General features: G+C 34.4%; 1 long non-coding RNA gene across 1 annotated transcript in view; it reads right to left on the reverse strand.

Moving 5' to 3' along the window:
• LOC127521288 (uncharacterized) overlaps positions 1 to 11264 on the reverse strand; it is a 34606-nt gene that overhangs the window by 3816 nt on the left and 19526 nt on the right. The window contains exons 4-6 of the long non-coding RNA XR_007932321.1: positions 10206 to 10351; positions 7387 to 7715; positions 3808 to 3890 (exon numbers count right to left, since the gene is read on the reverse strand). This is a non-coding gene — a long non-coding RNA (uncharacterized LOC127521288). The remainder of the gene's footprint in view (positions 1 to 3807; positions 3891 to 7386; positions 7716 to 10205; positions 10352 to 11264) is intronic.

Below are 11264 nucleotides of genomic sequence, written 5' to 3' on the forward strand. Positions count from 1 at the left end.
TTTGAGATTCTGCTTTCCTGTTTAAACCGCTGCTGGTTCAGAGCCAACTGGGTCAGTTCTGTCAGAGCTGCTGCACACGACTGTACGCCGCCATGTGTTTATGTTTATATGCGTGTTCAGGTTAGAGAGTTCAATGCTCGGGTTCAGGAACTATAAACCCTATTCAAGTTCTCTACAGATTTTTAGCAAGAATGTCTAAACTTCATAAGACCAGCGATCAGCCATGAGCTCTGAGGTTATACAGTGATCATATTTTCTTCTGTAGAAGATACAAGACAGTGCGATTTATGTACAAACACTTGTGCATGCATGTGTGTGCACTCTAAAGACTGCATGACATTTCTCTCTTTATATATACAGTGTATCAGCGCGCGTTCCAGATGTGCAGAAGCGCGCCATCTGGACAAGCAGGACTGCTGCGCGCAGCCAATCCAGGTAAACAAAAGGACCTCACATCCCACGCCGAGCTTCTGTTTTCACTCGATTCACAAACGTCTGCCTCCAGCCCGGTGGCGATTCCAGCCCCGCTGGGAGACGCACTTATGCTATCTGTGTTTTGGTTTGGTTTTAAGACTTTTGGCCTCTTTTACGGCTCGAGTTTCTCCCGCTGAGAACTGAAAAGCCGCGAATTACATCTTTGATGTTACATTTAAAGTTTATATACAAATGTAACAGCGAGCATGAGACTAGTATGAATATGTGATTTCTCGTGGTGTTTAATGGGTCAGTTATCAGTATGTGAGTAAAGGCTGTGCAGTAGCTGCATAAACAGTGGAATATTTTCCTTTCAAATTAAATGAATGCTGGCACAGTTGTGTTTTCAATTTTATCTTCTCCAGAGGAATATTTCATAAGCACGTCTGTGGGGTCAAATATTTTCCTAGTGCAATATTTGTGCCAAGATACCCGCTGGAAAATAAGCTGGTATACGGACTGGCAAATGAGAGTATCATAATAAAGCAATAAAACTGAGAGTACTTCAGTAAACATGTGTTGAGGTTGTTGATGTTTTTCACTTAAAAAAAAAATGAATAGTACTTTGTCAAATCTGTTTAAAATCATATGCTGTAGACTCACACAAAGACTCATGTCAGTGCTCTAAGAAGCTGTTTATTTTAAATGCTGCAAATAATAAACACAATGTGTTAATAAACACAAACTTCAGACAAATGGACCTCTAACTATATTCCAAAGAACATTAACTTGGTGAAATCGGCTGTTTAGAAAGATAAAGGACAGAAACATATTATACACAAGTATGCATTATGTTCCATATTTGCAAGTTGCTTTGGATAAAATCAAAGCATAAAAACAGTGTTTATGTTTCATATAGGGAGGTTAGCAACATGCTAGCAATGCGTAAAACATGCTAGAAATGTGCTAAATCATGCTACCAACATGATAACAACATGTTAAATCATGCTAGCAACGCGTTAAATCATGCTAGCAACGTGCTAAATCATGTTAGCAACAAGATAAATCATGCTAGCAACATGCTAAATCATGTTAGGAACATGCTAACAATGTGTTAAATCATGTTAGCAACGTGTTAAATAATGCTAGCAACATGCTAGCAACATGCTAAATCATGCTAGCAATGTGCTAATCAAACTAGCAACATGTTAAATCATGCTAGCAATGTGCAAATCAAGCTATCAATGTGTTAAATTATGCTAGCAATGTGCTAAATCATGCTAGCAATGTGCTAAATCATGCTAGCAAGATGTTAAATCATGCTAGCAACATGCTAGCAATGTGCTCAATCATGTTAGCAAAATGATAGCAATGTGCGAATCAAGCTAGCAATGTGTTAAATTATGCTAGCAACATGTTAAAACCTGCAAGCAACATGTTAAACCATGCTAGCAACATGCTAAATCATGCTAGCAAAATGTTAAATCATGCTACTATCTTACTAAATCATGTTAGCAACATATTAACAACGTGCTTAATTACGTTAACAACATGCTAGAAATGTGCTAATCAAGTTAGCAATGTGTATCTATCTATCTATCTATCTATCTATCTGACTGTCTGTCTATCTGTCTATCTATCAAACTAAATCTATCTGTCTATCTATCTATCTATCTATCTATCTATCTATCTAATATTTTTGTATGATAGTTGGGACCGGTCACAAATATAGTTAAATATAAAGTAATATAGGCCAATAACAATAATTTCCCACCACTAAACATGAGATTTTACATTAACATGAAGCACATCCCTTCAGATATCAACCGTCCAAACACTCTGTGAAGTTTGTCCAAATGAATAATGAGATGAAGGAGTTTTTGAGCAGACGTTGTTTTGACACAAAACTCTCCTTATGGCTTATTCAGTTCCTGGCAGCGTGAGCGTTCAGCCAATCGCTAATCCTGATGTTGTGCACAAATGTGCCTTTTCCACAGATTCATTTCTCTGGAGCATCTGAGATTTACTTTAGCGCTCAGATTGAGTGATTTCGAGGAATTGGCTCCATCAGGCCGTGGCTGTGGCCTCCTACAAGCCTGCGGTGATGCTGATGTTAAGACTGACCATAAACACATCGTCACGGCGCTGGAAACCACTGAGCTCAGTTCACTCTAGTAGGGCTGGGAATCAAGAACTGGCTCTTCTTAAAAAAAGCTTAAAGTGCCCCTATTATGCTGTTTTAAAGGCTCCTAATGTTGTTTTGGAGTCTCTTACGACAGGTTTACATGCATTCAAGTTCAAAAAACACTTTCATTTTCTCATAATATCCATCAGCTCTTTTCTCTCAGTGTCTGAAACGCTTCGATCAAGGATTGTGTTTCTCTAAACCCCTGCCTTTCTGAGAGCTACTCTGATTGGTCAGATGACCCAGTCTGCTGTGATTGGTCGGAAACCAAACGCTCATTATCATATCTGAATCTCAGCTCTTGATTCACAGTGATACGAACAGTAACGATGGCGTGGGTTTTACCGTATCAATCTCATCAAAGTGGATTTGCTTTGGCAGCAGAAAACAGCGTCTTCTCGACATGAACAACACGAACCAAACTCTTCCAGTCTCAGATACAACTACAGTGATTGAGGGCGGGGCAAAGAGACAGCCAATGGGCTGGCTTTATGCAAATTTGTTACAAACCTACGTAGGTTCAGCAGGAAGTGAGACTGGAATTACTGACGACTCGTTTCAGGCAGTTCAGAATCACTTTTACATTCACAAACAGCTTTATTACACACTGCATAAAAGGGAATATCTGTAAAAGCATAATAAGGGCAAAAAAGTCTGGATGGCCATGTTTATCTGGTCTTGTTTTTGTAATGTTTGGTGGTCGTTCATCTTTCAGCCCGTCTTATCCCGTCCTCAAGCGTCTGTTATTACGATAAGCATTCTTGCACCGCTATGGTCTCACTCCAAATTAAGAGTCTCCAGGCCAATCGACAGCAGCTGAGAGAGATTTGTGGTTACATGCGAGACGAGCCATAAACCGGGTTTCTTCATGTTCCTGCTTCTCAGATGAGATTTACTGTTTTCAAATTCAATCAGGGGCCCGGCGGCACAACACAGTGGTACTGAAACCCGACTCGGGACATCTCGTCGGAGCGACGTCAGGAAACACGATGTGTCGGTACATTAACGGGGTGTTCGGGAAACCAAACCATAACAACTGGATTGCAAGACTTGGCAAAGCTGAGCCACTACATCTACTGAAATAAACAGGAAAGCCTGGGATCACAAATCTATATTTGTGGACACACTTGATTCAGTACGGGCCATGTTTAGTTAGAAAGGAGCCTGAAAGTAAACAGAAGAGCACACGGAATAGTTCATTTACTCACCGTCATGTTCTTCCAGACCTGAGTGACGGTCTTTCCTCTGAGGGACACAGATACAGATGTTCAGCTGAATGTCTCAGCTTCTGCTGGTAATTTATATCAGTGGAAAAGATTCACAGTCAGTTTCGCATGAGGATATAGGGAAAAACTTATCCTAGACTATAGTTTGTTTTAAAACCACATTAGTAATAATAATAATAATTATTATCATTAAATTATATAAATTAAACAAACCAATTAAGAAACATGTCTTTAGTAGTTATACAATTGTTCTGTAAAATATAAAATTGAGTATGTAATAATAATAATAATAATAATAATTATTATTGTAATTATTAAAATATTTCTAGTTATTAAATTATAAAAATTAACCAATAGACTGTAAAAATATGTAAAAAAAAAAATAATAACAATAACAATTATTATTATTATTATTATTATTATTATTATTATTATTATTCAATTATGAAAATTAAACAAACCAATAAAGACATATTTCTATTGTAGTAATATATATATTTGATTAATATATATATAACTGAGTATTTAATAATAATAATAATAATGAAACATTTCTATTTTATTAAATTATAAAAACATTAATAAACCAATAAATAAATATATAAAAATAATTTATTGTTTCTATATATTATTTTTATTAATTATTACTTTATTATTATTAATATTATTAACATATATTCTTATATTAATATATTCTTATTTTACAGAATATTTAGTATATTTCAAGTTTATTAAATATTATATTATTATTATTAAATACTCAATTTTATATATATATATATTTGTGTATTTAATAATAATGATAATAATAATAAAATATTTCTATTTTATTAAATTATAAAAATTAAACAAACCAATAAACTGTAAAACAAATTAGGTATTTAATTATAATAATAATAATAATAATAACTAGAATGTACATTTCCTGAAGAAAATGTGAATAGTGCTTGCAGTGGCAAAACTCAGCACTCGGTTGCTAGGGTGTTTCTAGGCAATTGCTAAGGTGTTCTGGGTGGTTGCTAGGCGGTTGCTAGGGTGTTGCTAAGGTACTTGGGGTGGTTGCTAGGTGTTGCTAGGCGATTGCTAGGGTGTTATGGGTGGTTGCTAGGCGGTTGCTATCGTAACCTGGGTGGTTGCTATGGTGTTACTAGGTAGTTGGTAGTTGTCACAGATTGTTACTATGGGGTTTTTATAGAGTTCTTAGCATGTTCTTAGACCAATTTAGCACTTAGCTAATCAGCTAATTGCTAGGGTGCTCTAAATGGTTGCTAGGGCAAGGCTAGACAGTTAGCAGTCTTAAACTAATAGACTGCATGTCTGCTCAAATCAAAAGAGCCAAACCCATGTGTCTCTATGATATATCCATCTCATCTATTTTTCAATGGAAGTCTGTGGTTGCTAGGGTGCTGTAACTGGTTGCTAGGGTGTGGCTATGAAGTTTTTTTTTGTCATTGTCTTTTGCCTTTGGCAAGCACCATTAATAATAATTCATTATTAATTATTAATTTATTATTATTAATATATATATACACACTTATTTTACAGAACAACAGTAAAATTACAACACTAATATTAATATTTCTTTGCTTTCAAATGTTAAACCATTATACTTTTATTTTGGCAGAAAATCACAGGGAGATCTTAAAGCTTCTTTTGTTGACAACATACTTATAAAAACCTTTTTTAGATGGTTTGCGTATGTTGCATTTTCAAACACATGTAATAATCACTGACCAGATCAGTTTTGATCAGACCGACATTTAACTCATTTACTCCCTCCGCAGCCGCTCTCAAATCTCACTTGCGGTCTCGATTTCAAATGGCATTTGATGTTAGTGACAAAACCTGCACAGCACATCTAAGGGCGCCATTTTTGGACTGAACACAGGCCTGAAGGTGATTTGATGGCTTTGACTACTTTTATGATGGTTTTATGGTGCTTTTGAGTTTCAAAGTAAAAATCTACACCTGCTTTCACTGGAAAATAGCAGATAATCTAACATCTCCTTTTTGTGTTTCAACAAAGATAGAAAATCATATGGGTTTAGAACAACATGATGGTGAATAAATGACGTCAGAATGTTAATTCCTGGGTAAACTACAGTTGCAAGAAAAAGTATGTGAACCACTTGCAGAATTTGTTAAAATGTGAAAATTTTTAACAAAATAAGAGAGATCATACAAAATGCATGTTATTTTATATTTAGTACTGTCCTGAGTAAGATATTTTACATAAAAGATGTTTACATATAATCCATAAGACAAAAAAATAGCTGAATTTATTAAAATAACCCCATTCATAAGTATGTGAAGCCTTGATTCTTAATACTGTGTGTGGTTACCTGGATGATCTACGACTGTTTGTTTGTTGTGTGATGTTGTTCATGAGTCTCTTGTTTGTTCTGAGCAGTTAAACTGAGCTCTGTTCTTCAGAAAAAATCCTCCAGGTCCTGCAGATTCTTCAGTTTTCAAGAATTTTTTGTATATTTGAACCCTTTACAGCAGTGACTGAATGATTTTGAGATCCATCTTTCCACACTGAGGACAACTGAGGGACGCAAACACAACTAATAAAAAAGGTTCAAACATTCACTGATGCTCCAGAAGGAAACACGATGCATTGAGAGTCGGGGGGTGAAAACTTTTGAACAGGATGAAGATGTACAAATTTTTCTTATTTCCTTTAAATATCAATTTTTTTCATTTAGTACTGCCCTTCGGAAGCAACAGAAAATACATGTTTCCCGGAAGACAAATTAAATACAATTTACCTTGATCTTCAAATTCAAAATGTTTTCACCCCCCGTCTATTAATGCATCATGTTTCCTTCTGGAGCATCAGTGAATGTTTGAACCTTTTTTAATAGTTGTGTTTGAGTCCCTCAGTTGTCCTCAGTGTGAAAAGATGGATCTCAAAATCATTCAGTCACTGCTGTAAAGGGTTCAAATATGCAAAAAATCTTCGAAAACTGAAGAATCTGCAGGTCCTGGAGGATTTTTCTGAAGAACAGAGCTCAGTTTAACTGCTCAGAACAAACAAGAGACTCATGAACAACCATCACACAACAAAAAAACAGTCGTAGATCATCCAGGTAACCACACACAGTGTTAAGAATCAAGGCTTCACATACTTATGAATGGGGTTATTTTAATAAATTCAGCTATTTTTTTGTCTTATAGATTATATGTAAACATCTTTTATGTAAAATATCTTACTCAGGACAGTACTAAATGAAAAATAACATGCATTTTGTATGATCTCTCTTATTTTGTTAAAATGTTTCACATTTTAACAAATTCTGCAAGTGGTTCACATACTTTTTCTTGCAACTGTATATCACTTTCAACCGAGTCTTGACAGTGGCACACTGTATACAGAGCTAATGGCTTCTTGCTTTGATTGTTTGTACACATTCTGACATGATATAAATAGATTTGAGCACAGGTGGTTCACGTCGACTACCCAGAGACTTCACATCGCAGTAATTCAGAGCACATGCACGCTGTAACTCAACTCCTTTCACATTCACAAAACATAATTAAGCATAATAAAACTCTGACCTAGTTTTGGGAGCACATGGGCTTCTGGAGGAGGCTTTTCCAGACAGGGCTTCTTTGAGGATTAAACTGGGCCACAGCAGCGAGACTCGCCGGACGCTCCCGTGAACCTGGCCGAGAGGGTCGACACCTCACCGACATCACAAACACACTGGCTTCACATCACAAATCACCCCAAGAATCACATGGCAGCTGGTTTGTGCAGCTGTCACGCTTTATTTTCATTCTGCACACACTGACGGGGCTGAAAAACGCCTGCATGTTGCGGCCCTGGAAAAGGTGGAAGTACTCTTTGACAAACGCCGGTAACTGTGAGTAACTGCAGAAAACGTCTAAAGAGAGAAACAAAACAACAAAAATATCTAGTCACTAAAATATACACATACATACTCAAAAGATAACGCAAATGTTTTTTCCGTAATATTAAGACATTTTAGTGTGGAAAATTTTCTTTACAAAATGTGAAACAAACAAACAAATAGCCAATGGGGTATGCAGAAATTATTTGGTAAGAAATTTTGAAAACAAACAAACAAACAAAGAAACAAACAAACAGCCAATAGGGTATGCAAAAATGACTTGATAAGAAATTTTGAAAACAAACAAACAAACAAACAAATAGCCAATGGGGTATGCAAAAATTACTTGGTATGAAATTTTGAAAACAAACGAACAAAGAAAGAAAGAAAGAAAGAAAGAAAGAAAGAAAGAAAGAAAGAAACAAACAAACAGTCAATGGGTATGCAAAAATGACTTGGTATGAAATTTTGAAAACAAAGAAACAAACAAACAAAGAAACAAACAAACAAACAGCCAATGGGGTATGCAAAAATGACTTGATAAGAAATTTTGAAAACAAACAAACAAACAAATAGCCAATGGGATATGCAAAAATGACTTGGTATGAAATTTTGAAAACAAACAAACAAACAAACAAACAGCAAATGGGTTATTCAAAAATTACTTAAGAAATTTTGCAAACAAACAAATAGCCAATGGGGTATGCAAAAAATGCCTTTGTAAGAAATGTTGAAAACAAACAAACAAACAAAAAAACAAACAAACAGCCAATGGGGTATGCAAAAAATGCCTTTGTAAGAAATGTTGAAAACAAACAAACAAACAAAGAAACAAACAAACAGCCAATAGGGTATGCAAAAATGACTTGATAAGAAATTTTGAAAACAAACAAACAAACAAACAAATAGCCAATGGGGTATGCAAAAATGACTTGGTATGAAATTTTGAAAACAAACGAACAAAGAAAGAAAGAAAGAAAGAAAGAAAGAAAGAAAGAAAGAAAGAAAGAAAGAAAGAAAGAAACAAACAGTCAATGGGTATGCAAAAATGACTTGGTATGAAATTTTGAAAACAAACAAACAAACAAAGAAACAAACAAACAGCCAATAGGGTATGCAAAAATGACTTGATAAGAAATTTTGAAAACAAACAAACAAACAAACAAATAGCCAATGGGGTATGCAAAAATGACTTGGTATGAAATTTTGAAAACAAACGAACAAAGAAAGAAAGAAAGAAAGAAAGAAAGAAAGAAACAGTCAATGGGTATGCAAAAATGACTTGGTATGAAATTTTGAAAACAAACAAACAAACAAACAAAGAAACAAACAAACAAACAGCCAATGGGGTATGCAAAAATGACTTGATAAGAAATTTTGAAAACAAACAAACAAACAAATAGCCAATGGGATATGCAAAAATGACTTGGTATGAAATTTTGAAAACAAACAAACAAACAAACAAACAGCAAATGGGTTATTCAAAAATTACTTAAGAAATTTTGCAAACAAACAAATAGCCAATGGGGTATGCAAAAAATGCCTTTGTAAGAAATGTTGAAAACAAACAAACAAACAAAAAAACAAACAAACAGCCAATGGGGTATGCAAAAATGACTTGATAAGAAATTCTGAAAACAAACAAACACACACACACACACACACACACACACACAAACAAACAGCCAATGGGGTTTGCAAAAATGACTTAAAAAAGTTTGAAAACAAACAAACAGCCAATAGGATATGCAATAATGACATTGTAAGAAAATTAAAAAAGCAAAAAGGATTAAAAACAAACAAACAAACAGCCAATGGGGTATGCAAAAATGACTTGATAAGAAATGTTGACAAAAAATAATAAGAAATCTTAAAAACAGACAGAAATGCTTGAATGTTAAGCACATTTACCTTTTTATCAGCAATAATAGTGTAGCAATTTAGCTATAATATTTTGTTTGCAAAATGTCACAAAAAATATGAAGTGCGCACAAAAATATTACTAGTGGTCGACTGATATACTGCCAAGGCCGATATATCAGACGACATCAGCTGATAAGTTTCTCTGTTTGGCCGACGTGTCGGGAGAGGGACTTTTATTTTGACGTCGCTGAGAATGCCAGCGCTCTCATTCTTCATTAGTTTATGTCATTAGTTCACATCTTTCATTAGTCTCTGTTTAACAGTTATATCTAATACTTTATTTGTCAGAACTGTTAAACAAAGAAACTAAACAGCATATAAAAAAGTATTATAGCGTTTGCTTTTATATTATTAGCAGTAGGACGGCAAACACTATCGGCTTTATATCGGCCATCGGCCACCATGCTCTCTACCATACTGGCATTAGCCATCAAAAACAGTATCGGTCAACCACTAAATATCACCACAATATTTTTATAATACATTCTCTTGATGGAAATGTGCAATTCCTGCATGTTGTGACCCCAAAAGGGTGGAAGTTCCCTTTGGCAAACGTTGGTAACTGTGAATAACAGACGCCTGAAGAGAGTCGTGTCTTACACTTTGTTTTTCCACTCCTTCATCAAATAACAGGCCAGGGCAGCTTGACGTGGGACGCTGCTGAAAGTCTCACTTCCGAGAAGCGCCGGGCTGCGGTTTGGACACATTCAGCTCCTCTGCCGTCCAGAGCAGGAATCACAGCGTACCTGTGGGATACGGGACAGGGCAGAAACACTGTCATTAAAACACGATTGAAACACTTCTGATAAATGACTGAGCAGTGTTTACTGATGTGATGGGATCATAATGATGTTCCCCTAAAAAATCTGGTACCAATTATCCTAATAAAAACAGTGGCCTCTAACATTGCTAAAAATGTCCCTTTAAAACTAACAAAACATGATTAAATATAGCAAAAAAAAAAAAAAAAAAAGACAAATGGTGCATTAAAATAACTTGAAACTACCTTAAATATATAGCCATAATATCATAAATAACAACCATAAAATATTAAGAGATCTTGAAAATAGACAGAAATGCTTAAAAGTTACACAAATGTATGTTTTTAAAAAAAAAAAAATAAATCAGCAATATTAAGACATTTTACTGCGGGTTTAAGAAAATGTTGTTTGAAAACAAACACACACAAAAAAAATATATATATATATATATATATATATATAGCAAAGAAATAAATAGATAAATAAATAAGTAATATCTAGTTATTAAAATATTAAGAGATCTTAAAAATAGACAGAAATGCTCAAAAGGTAAGCAAATAATTAATTCTAGACCATTATTAAGAGATTTTAGTATGGCTTTAAGAAAAATTAGTTTGAAAAATTGTGTTCAAAACAAACTCAAATATTAAGATGCACAGAAATGCTGAAAAATTAAGCAAATTTAATATTTTATCAGCAATATTACGACAATTTAGTGTAGCTTTAATAAAATTTAGTTTGAAAAATGTCAAAACATATATAAATAAATAAATATTTGCTCAAATATTAAGATGCAGAAATGCTCAAAAGTTAAGCAAATTTATTATTTTATCAGCAATATTAAGACATTTTAGTGTAGCTTTAATAAAATTTAGTTTGAAAAATGTCCAAAACTCAC

The sequence above is a fragment of the Ctenopharyngodon idella genome, chromosome 1 (genome assembly GCF_019924925.1).
Source record: "Ctenopharyngodon idella isolate HZGC_01 chromosome 1, HZGC01, whole genome shotgun sequence".
In the NCBI taxonomy this organism is placed as follows: domain Eukaryota; kingdom Metazoa; phylum Chordata; class Actinopteri; order Cypriniformes; family Xenocyprididae; genus Ctenopharyngodon; species Ctenopharyngodon idella.